Source organism: Ixodes scapularis, unplaced genomic scaffold (genome assembly GCF_016920785.2).
Source record: "Ixodes scapularis isolate PalLabHiFi unplaced genomic scaffold, ASM1692078v2 PGA_scaffold42__2_contigs__length_573088, whole genome shotgun sequence".
NCBI lineage: Eukaryota > Metazoa > Arthropoda > Arachnida > Ixodida > Ixodidae > Ixodes > Ixodes scapularis.
The window spans coordinates 48,165-59,319 of NW_024609871.1; the positions used below are offsets into that span (position 1 = coordinate 48,165).

General features: G+C 48.5%; 1 pseudogene; it reads left to right on the plus strand.

The window, feature by feature from the left end:
• Positions 1 to 796: 796 nt before the first annotated feature.
• On the plus strand, positions 797 to 6,271 carry LOC120842099 (annotated as a pseudogene).
• The last annotated feature ends 4,884 nt before the right edge of the window (positions 6,272 to 11,155 follow it).

An 11,155-nucleotide genomic window follows, 5' to 3' on the forward strand; every position in this document is an offset into this window, starting at 1 on the left:
AACAAACAAGATCGTCTACGCTCGCCTCATGGGAAAAAATAGCAACACAGTGGTCATAACATTTGAAGGAACAACACTCCCAAGAAAAGTTATATTCTGCAGGGAGGTTTACGATGGAAACCATACCTCCCGAGACCAATCGTGTGCTTCCACTGCCACGGTCTCGGCCACATGACCGATGTCTGTCCAAATAGGGAGCGCCGCTGCGGGAAGTGTGGACACGCACATGAAGACATGGAGGAATGCGAACGAGAACCGCAGTGTAGAAACTGCGGCGGACCTCATGTGGCACTCAGCAATGAATGCCCTAGGAGACAGATCTCCAAGAACAAGACCAATCAGCGGCAGCGATCACAACAAGGAAGGGCGAGCTACGCGGCGGCGGCCAAGCTAGTGCCAACCCCTCCAATAAATCAAACCGACATAACAGGAAGTCTTCAGGAAGTCTTCCGGTTCAACGCGAATCATATGAAAAATTCGGCAATAAAAGGTGACCACGAAGAAACGATTCCGAAATGGATTCCATCTGATTGGATTCGACGCACAACGAAAGGATTCACAGAACAGCCCGAAAAGCAGGAAGACCTGGAGTCCAGAGTAACTAAACTGGAAACAAAGGTAGCCAAGATGAGCACGGAGATGACAATGGGCTTTGAGGCAGTTTTCAGAGCTATTGCAGATCTCAAGAAAGACATTGCCACCCTCAAGCACGGTAAATAAAGGTAAAAGACCCGGACCGACAAACACGGCAACGACCCGAATCGTTCAATGGAACTCCAACACGTTCTCGGCAAGAATGGCGGAGATGAGGCTCCGTTTAGATAGAGAGGAGCCACCTGACATCCTACTCCTACAGGAAACAAAAACGCCCAGTATGACACTACCCGGGTTTGAATTCTATGTGACACCTACAATAAAGTCAAATCCCAGCTACAGAGAGAAAAACCCCATCGAGAAAAAAGGATGGGCTGCCATCGGCGTACGAAGACACATACCACATGCTTACCTCGACACCTCCCAACTCTGTTCGGACGAACGGGAAGTGACTGCAGTCAGACTGAAGCGGGGTAATATGAAGCTCGTTGTAGTCTCGGTCTACATCCGACCAAGAGCTACCCCAAACGACGGAGAAACGGCGGAGTGGATCCGTAAGATATCAGGGCTAGCGGAAGGAGACCCGACGATCATTGGAGGAGACTTCAATGCGCAACACCACGAATGGGGATACGAAATTAACGCCAAGAGAGGCAGAGACATCTTAGAAGCCATGCAAACCAACAACTTCGAGCTCTGCAACGAACCGGGCGTTAAAACAAGGCTGGCTAAACAAAGAAACCATAAAGACACCACACCAGACCTAACTTGGGCCACAGCAAACCGTGATCTTCAGTGGACTCTATGGAGAGACACACGGCAGCGACCACTACCCTATTGAGATAAAAATCAAGCATACAGGAGGAAATAATGGCAAGGAATCAAGAACATTCATAAAATGGGACAAATTTCGTGAGATACTCGAAGAGAGCCTCAAGCTGAATGGGGACATAGAAAATGTCATTCGCGAAGCTATGAAGAATGCCAAGACACAAATATTAGTTAAAAAAGGAGACCCCACACCAGACACGCACCTCCTCAGCCTATGGGCTAGCAGACTACAAGCCCTTAAAAGGTTCCGGAAAAAGAAGACAACAAAACTGAAAATCAAATTTAACATGGCAACTGCCAAGGCAACAAAATACTCCAAGGAGCTAAGCAGACAGAAGTGGAGAAACCACTGCGGATCCTTCAACGCACGCTCTGGACTTAGAAAAGCTTGGCGTACATACAAAGGAATGGACAAACGAAAGAGAAAGACTAGAAACGCTGCACAAAACCTCGCGCTGCGAATCAACATCACGGAGAAAGAGCTAGCTGCGAAAGAAGGACAACTCTTTTTCCCGCAGACTGCGATCTGCAACCGAAGAGATCAGAAACACAAGAAATGCTGGTCTGTGAAACCGCCCCAGGAACCGGGAATGGATGAACCCTTTAACAAGGGGGAACTGCTCGAAGCAATTCACACTGCCAAACAAGAGAGCGCCCCCGGCCCTGACGGGATTACATACACTGCCCTCGGAAACCTTTCAACAGAAGCCAAAGAGAAGCTACTCGATAAGTACAACGACATTTGGGCCAAAGGCAAGATACCAGATTCGTGGAAGGTCTCCTGGGTAACCCCGATACCCAAACCTGGGAAAACCCAGGACAAGATCGAGAACTTTAGACCGGTTTCGCTGACATCAAACGTGTGTAAAATCTTCGAGAAGATGATAGCGCGGAGGATACAGTGGTACCTGGAGACCTACGATAGATTAGACCCAAGACAAACCGGGTTCAGGGAATACATGGGGACTCAGGACAGCATCAAGCTCCTATATGAGGATGTAATGGCGGACAAGGACCGCGAAGACCCAAGGCTTGTAGTTGCACTCGACATAAAAAAAGCCTTCGACTCCGTGCCCCATTGGGCGGTCAAGGACGGGGCAGCAAGATGCGGGTTAGGAGGGAGAACGCTGAAATTCATCGACGATTTCCTCGACAAGAGAAGATTCAAAGTAAAAATCGGGAACACGATGGGCCCTGAGGCCCCTAACAACAGGGGAGTGCCACCCTATTGAAAATATTTCTAAAGGGCCCGTCAGCCTTGAAGGATTATGGGACCTCACAGGCCTTCAAAACCCTTCAAAAATACCCTTCAGAAAAACCCTTCAGGGATACCCCATGGAAAAACCCTTTAGCCCCACAGCCCTTCAACCCGTAAGACCCTTTAGCCCATCAACCCTCTAGACGCCCAAATGACTGTGAACCATAGACAAAAATGCAGTTCAAAACATTATTGAAAATTTATTGCAGACATTTAGTTTTACATGCATATTATAACTCAAAAAGACGATAAAGAGCAACGCTTGCTCAAACCCGGCGCAAGGAGCTGCAGACGAGAGATCACATCAAACAGGGACAACTGACTTCTTGATCACAAAGAAAAAGATCTTTCAAAGTACTCACAATGCCGCTGGGTATATTCCTAATGTACCGTAGTTCAGCTAATAAAACCGAGCAGGTGCACCCCACGGACACATACACAGTCTCAGTAAGCACGTTTAGCGAAAACCACGACCTCGCAAGCAGCGCCCGCCGCCGTCGAGAAATCCCGAGCACAGTCACGGTTTCGTCCATGATGACGTCGCGCCGGCGTCTTCGGCGTATATTTCGCTTGCTGGATGCTTCTGAAGTCGAACGGACGAAGAGGCGCAAGGAACAAGTCCGAACAGCGGCCGTCATCCACCGTCTCAGGACCCACAGTGGCATAATCCCGGTGCGCAGGCACAACATGCGGTGGGACGCTGACCTCGACTGCCAGGCTTTGCAGCGAGTAAGTCGACACCGGCCACCATCTCCTTGAATGCGCCGAACACGATGGCGCTCGAGCGGTGCTGAAGGCGGCCAACGCCGAACTGGGGATCACCTGCGGAACCAAGGAAGAAACTGCACTGATCAAAACAGACCAAGGGGCGAGCCCTCAAAGCCATGCATGCTCACCTTCCTGGAGGAAATTGGTCCGCTCCGATAATCCGCGGCGGCTCTTGGGCTAACCGGAACCGCCCACGAGCAGAAAGAAAATGGCTACACTGGCGGCTGGCCTCCCCCGCTTGCACACACCACCCTCTCCCGCCGACCGCTGGCCTGGCTGCCCTGCACCCTCTCCCCATCGCCGGGCGGAGAGAAACGCAGTGTGGATTCTTTTTTGGGGACCGTCCCCCGTCGAGGAGCCGGTTCCCCGAACGAGCCGCTCCCGCGTGCATCCCTGTTCCTGGAAAACGCGCACTGCTCTCGGCTTTTTTTTTTTTCTTTTTTTTTCTTTTTTTATTTATGGTTGCACGGATTTCGCCTCGAGCGGGCAAGATTGCGTTCGCCTCAAAACGCCGCTCGGTCAATACCACTCGGCCCGCGGCTCGTCAATTCTCCACATGGGGCGGTCGCCCTCGGTGGCCTCCTTGGCGACCGAACACCCGGGCAGTGACAGACGGGTCCAGGAGCCCACTCGTATTTGATAGAAGAGCAGTAATAAAATCTGACCGTACATACATACGATGGAGATTTTCCGAATACTTATTTTTGTTTTCCCGTAGCGTACAATGAGCAACTATGTTCTAATTCTGCGAAATGTGTTTTCTCCACCTAAGCCTTTGCCTACAGACATCTGAAGAAGCCTGAAGGTTTTTCCGACCCCATTAGAAAAGTTCTTGACAGGCTTTCAGACGTTTCAAGGCACTGTAAAGGGGACTTCAGACATGTCAGGAGAGGTTCTGACGGGGCCAACGAACCCACCAGGAAATATCGGTGCACCTTTCAAACATCTCAGAAATTCCTGAAGTCCCTTTCACACCCTTTAAAAAAATCCTGAAGTCCCATCAGAGCGATTTTCAATAGGGGTGCACAAGGAGCAGTTGTATCACCCACACTTTTTAATATGGTGATGGCTGACCTACCTACACGACTCAGACGTATTCAGGACCTTGGATTCACAATTTATGCTGACGATGTCACGCTATGGACCAAAGGAGGCTCCCTAGGCGAACAGGAGCAAATAATGCAAAGAGGCATCGACGAGGTTACGAACTACCTAAAAGAAGTGGGGATGGAACCATCCCCAGAAAAGACGCAATACATGGTTGTCGCAAGACCAGGGGATCACAGGAAGGGCATCGCTCACCTAGTGCCACTTCAGCTGAAAGGACAGACCGTAGGCAGGCAACCAAGTATTAAGATCCTCGGAGTCACTTTTGAAGAGACGGCACGAAGCACTAAATGGCTACCCGAGTTAGAAAAGACATGGAACCAGACACTTAAACTCATCCGAAAGACAACCGGCAAATCATGGGGGGCCGATGAAAAGGCTATCAGAATCATGGCCGAAGCACTCCTCACCTCTAAAGCACTGTACAGTTGCAATTCGATGAACCTAAACAGGACCCAGTGGAAAAAGATTGAAAGATTAAACCACCAGACCATGAGAATAGTTACAGGACTCCCAAAATATACGCCCCTCGAAGACCTCCGGAAATACGCGGGGATGAACACAATAGAAGAATAGGCGGAGGCGCAAAAGATCGCACACTTTCAACGCCTAGAAAGAACCGCACACGGCCGGCGTCTTCTTGAGATTTTGGGCTATGCAGCAGAAGGAAGGTACCCACTAGAGGACGCCCTGCCACCTTGGAAAGACGTTGAAATAACCGACCACAAACCGATACCCAATAAAGGGATGGGAAGAAGAGCCTTCGCAGCTAAGAAACACAACAAGTGGCTGGAACAACGTACAGAAGAAGAAAGAAAGGGAGAAATAAGATACACGGATGCCGCGAAGAACACCGCGGCTGTTTCTATAGCATGGACAGATGAAACGGGGAACAAAATTGAAACAGCAAAACTCTCAGAACAGACGTCCGTCAGAGAGGCCGAACTCAAAGCTATACTGGCAGCTGCTGAAGACATTAAAGCAACTCTCCAGCCGGGCTACACGGCCCGAGTATTCACAGACTCGCAGCAGGCGCTTAAAGCGTGCAGAAACAGCAGAACAAGAAACAGGACAGTTAAAACTATCAAAATAATCGCAAAGGAGCTAAAAAAACAAGGCTCTACACTGATAATTGAATGGCTACCCGGGCACACTGGCATCCTGGGCAACGAGAGGGCACACCAGGCCGCCGCGGAGGCAGCTAGCAGCACCAGCTCTGCAACTGGCCTAACCTCTCGGGAAGAAGCAACCGAGGAAACTCCCATTGACCCAGAGGAAGGAGCCGAATTGGCAAAGGAAGAACGCAAAATCTACCTGAAAGGCCTTCTACTGACAGTAGAAGACCCAATCCCGCAAGGATACACGAGGTGGGAGAATGTACGATTACGAAGAATCAGGACCGGTACAGCCTTAACACCGGCAAGAAAAGCAACATTTACAAAAAATGAAGAAGGAAATGAAGACATCGACCCTGTGTGCAAGAAATGCATCGCAGGAGGGTTGCTGACAACAACACACATGCTTTGGGTCTGCAAGAGTCTAGAGAAATTCAGACAAGACGCATGGGCCTCGCTAGCGAGTGAGGCGAAACCAAGGAATTTAGAAGCCTGGACCCACCCAAAAGGACAGGCACAACACAGAAAACAAATCCTGGATTCACTGATACGTTTTATCAGGACATCCGGGGTCCATCAATTCATCTAGCCTAATCATCATCATAATTCCCTCTCCCTACAACCCTCTCAACCCCCTCCCTCCTGCCTCAGGTTTACCAGACCATAGGCAGGCGAACCTTTCGCATCAATAAAGACAAGATTTCAATCAATCAATCACCGTATAAATATGAGGTGTCCTGGTATGCCGGGAAAACACATGGAGCACCAACTCGCTCGCCTTGGCAAAATCTAAAGTGGGCAGTGCGACCACATGGCAAAAGGCTATGAAAAAAAATTTGTTTTGCTCAGGTTTGGTTTGAGGATGATGACCAAAGTTATTGTTTTGAGCCTTGCATGTATGTGTTTTTTTTATGTCACAACCAAACATCTGGGGAAACAAAATAAACATCTGCCGACGCCCCAGCCCCATGTTACCACAGCCTGCAATCAAAAATAAAAAGCAAAGGAGAAATTTCACTATGATTATCACGAACCATCCGGTATTTAGCTTACTCTTTAGTGTGCTTGATGAAGTCATTATAATCTCGTGGGAGATCCCGCGGAGCTTCGAATATGTTTTCAGGGTTTTTTTCCTCAATGACAGAAATGAATTATTAGCTTGCGTTATTTTGGCTTCGATGTGATGTCTGTTTAGAATGTCCTAAGTTATATATACGGGTCGTTATGAACCGTTATTTGTCACACATTTTAGTCTGCATACAGTGACTGCTTTTTAGACCTTAGTTTCTTGAGTCTCTAGAACACACGCTGAAAATTAGTAGTCAGTTCTGTCCAGGAATGTGCCGTATTTAAAAACAAAAAAGCTAGATGTTTCCTTAATTATGCGCAGTGTTCTTTTCATCGCAAAAATTAACTACACATTGCAGACGACTCAATCTCCTCCAGAATGTAGCGCTAGCGGTCTTAACCAGATGCCAAAGTTTCACCACAAACCGTTATTTTATTCATTAGATAAATTGTTTTCTAAACTTTTAAATGAGAAAATTGCAGCCGACAGAGGTCTCGAATACACGGAGCTCTACCGCCCTAGTTACTGAAAACGACCAAAAATAGACCCAATATCTCCATAGAAAGAGTTTTAGAATATCACTTTAAACTTTAGAATAAGGTTGTTATTAGTGCCGACACCTCGGCATTTGGTTCTAAGCGCTTGCGCTTCATTCGGGTGGGGTGTGAGTGTTCGGCGACGCGAAGTTCATTTTTCCGGTGAACAGCGTGTCACTCTTCATGCATTTTCAATGCGTATTTTATAAATTTGCAGTATTTTGTTGTTCTAAAGGCAAAGGATCAATGCAACAAACAAGGACAGATGATAAAGTGCCATAAAGGACAAGCGCAGAGCCTCAAACGATGATTTAAAGGGACCTTGAAATGACCTTTTTCCTTTTGCCAGATAACTTTTACATTAAACCTTCAACGTTCACTGAATGCCGAACAGGCATCCGTTTTCGTCTCGGTTTATTAACTTCTACACACACAAAAAAAAATGAAATATTGACTTTTTCTTTCTCTCCAACTGACCGCAAAACACGCTGCGGCGTAATTTTGACGGTCGTGACGTACGCTGGGACAGGGACCGGAAGTTCTCTCTGCAGTAGAAGAATGGGAGCGTTAGCGGCGGCGAGTTAGGGGTGCGCCGGTAGGTTTTACTGCGCTGATGGCACCGACATATTTTCTGAACCGGCGTCTCTCATCGCCGCTATAGCCATGGACACATCGCAGCTGAGCGAAATTCAATGATATATGTTGCGCTACAGAGACAGCATGGGACTAGTCCCATACACCGGCATGTCTGTTGGGAAGTGCGGCAAGTTTTCTGGTGAAGTCTCCAGAAGTGAACCCAACGGCTATTGTTGGTAAAAGGCGGCCCGTGTCAGCCGTTTGCAAAGCGACGTAGATGGAAACAAATTACCGCGGCGTTTTTCGCGGCCTCAGAGATGCAAAAGCGAGCCGATGTTAAAAAGAATACGTTTGAACTACGACAGTGTCAGCAAGAGCCACGTAAATACCTGTTTACATTCGGAGCGGACGCGCGCGTTTGATGCAAGTGCTGTATTCGCGCTGTCGGTAAGCGCTTCGGGACCGATCTTGTACGATCGCAACTCGATACTGAGGTGCCATTCGGCAAAGGAAGGTTGGACAGGCATTGCACGTAGCTCCCACGAACTTTCATGGCTCGACAGTGATGTGCAGTCGTGTCAGAATGAAAATGGCATACTAATAACAGAGTGTACATACCGTGTTACGAAGGTAATCCATACGGCGTTTATTTGAGCTCTATATCACACAAAAGAAGATGGAATCGACGAGAGTCCCTTTTCGACGACAGTGTTCGTCAACACTGCCTCGGAAAACAAGGGGAAGATATTGACCTCACCTCTTAAACCAAAATTGAGGTCAGCGATCAAGCTATAATACGGGAAAAGTCCACAAGGGTCGTGCGGGAATATTCCATTCAGCACGCCAGCCGCTCGTGGGCAGACGGTCTTAGCCAAGTACCGTTGAAGCAACCCTGCGCCGAGTCGGGGTGCCCGCTAGGCCTCTCTGCCGAACGCGCTTGGTCGGCGTCGGTAGATTCGTCGCCGTTGTAGCTTTTCTCGGGAGTTTGTGGATCCAGCGTTCTTGCTGGTCGTGGTCTGTTTCAAGTACTTTTTTCTTGCTGCTTGAAGTCGGGACGCGTGAGGAACACACGTAGAAAACGCGGCAAAATAACTGAACGACGCTGTCGGCCCTACTGTAGTTGCTTCCTTTACCACACGATGGATGGCACTTGGCTCTGAGCATTATCAAATTTGGCAACTTTCGTCACATCTCTAATTATGCTACAAAATGTGGATCTGAATAATATTTAACAAAACATTTAGGCAACATTCGCCGGAAAATTGTTTATGATCACGGTGCTGTTGAGGTAGGCTCTTGCCCAATAGGCGACGTGGATTCGGCTGACGTTCTGCGGTTCCGCGGATGCATCGCAGTGAAAAGGCAGAGAGCTTTCAAAGGAAGGAAGGCGCAAAAGAGTCCGGTCTTCTTTTAAAAGTTCTCTAGGGAAGAGTTTTTTTTTTTGGCTCCCTATTTTTGCGTTTTTGTGTTTCTTTTCACACCTTTTACGACTTGCGGTAGATGAAATTAGATTTCAGAATCGTTTTATGGTCCCTTTAAGAAAAAAAAAAGTCAAAGCCGTTTACAACTCCGTGTAACGCCGAATTAGAGCGCAGCTCTTGAGGAGGAGGAGGAGGGAACCCGAAGGAAAAATCCATCATTTGGCAGTCAATGTTTTCTAGTGGACCGCTGACTGTGCCTGACTGTACGTCAAGCATGTCTAATTGGCCAACAAGTTACTCTGACCGACAGTCAAACTCCAGTCAGACTCCACTTGTCGGCTTTCTAATGGTTTCCTGGTGGCAGTCGGCCGCAGCGAAATGCCATCAAGATGTCTTGGTGGCGATTCTGATTGTACATCGATTGTCTCTGACTGTACGTCAAAAAGCTTTGACGTGAAAACAGACGTACGGCCAAAGGACGTAAAGTTCGTTCGGATACCACTATTTCGCCAAATCTATGAATACGAAAAATAATCTATGCACAAAAAAACGATTTCGGGACGTGAGCCCATAAAACCGCTGATGTTAGAGATATGACACGCAGCCGACCGACAACCTTGATGAGAGGCCCGCCGGAACGCCGAACACGCCACTTCGCTTCGCCCATAGAGGCTTCGCTGAGCTTTCATGAACGATCGATCGCTCTCGACTCGTTTTGTTTGCCCGCTTGCTCCAACCTGTCGATCTTGCCCGGGCTTTACAATGTCTTACATTTTAGTAGAATTTCTACTCGACAAGACCCAGCCTGTTGTGAGTTCCGACGATGTAAGGGACTTTAGCGGTGTAGTTGAAGACGACAAGATGTACCAGGTCTACTGGGCCGGAGACGCGCGAACAAAAGGATCGTTCTACCACGCGAAAGTACTCTACATGGCAGGTGAGTAGAACTGAAGTACGGCGAGTGATGTACGAGTGCTTTGCATAACATGCTGAAGGCTTAACTGCATTTGCAGCCGAAGCATTTCGTATAAAACAAATGGTCAAATCGAGTTTTCAAAGCGATGGCATAGCATAGGTTAAAGTGTCCGATTTGTACGCAAGTGGTCGCGGGTTCGATCCGCGGTGGTCCTGCTTTTTTTTTTTTTTTTTTTCTAGAACATTTTGTTTTATCGAGACATTTGGCGATATTTATGAGTGCGTATAGCTTTACTCTTATATAAATGCTGCCCTTGTTCATGAAATTCCCTTGGCAGTGGCAGTCAGGCGTCATCTGATGAACCATCAGATGCCGTCTGATGGTCCATCACGTTCCACCAAGGCTGCTGACTGGCAGTCAGTGTCCCAAATTACGTACCTTGATGGAATTTTCAATAGGGAAGGGTATTGAGGGGAGGGTATACTCCACCTTCTCCTCCTCCTCCTCCCCTCATTCTTCAATCTCCTCCGGGGAGGGGTCACCTGACCTGGGGGGAGGGGGTCACGTGACCTGGGAACCAGGTGACCTGGAGGGGTCACGTAACCTCGGGGTTTACGTGACCTCGGGGGGGGGGGGGGGGTTACGTGACCCTGGGAGGGAGGGGTCACGTGACCTCGCGGTTACGCCGACGCCGACGCCGCTCAAGCCGGAAACGGGCCCCTAAGAGCTGCGCTCTAAAAAACATACCAGCATCAATACTCGGTTTCACGTTAAATATCGTATTCAATCATATCTAAGCGTCTACCTTTCTTGAGGTTTCCACGTCCCTCGGGGGTCGAGCAAGCCAGCGGGCACAGAGAGAGTAACAAAATATCAGTGGGTATTATTTTAACCGGACGACGTGGAAACCTCCTCCATCTACGAGGCCGACCCGCGTTTCCGAAAGCGCGTGATATGTGACTCT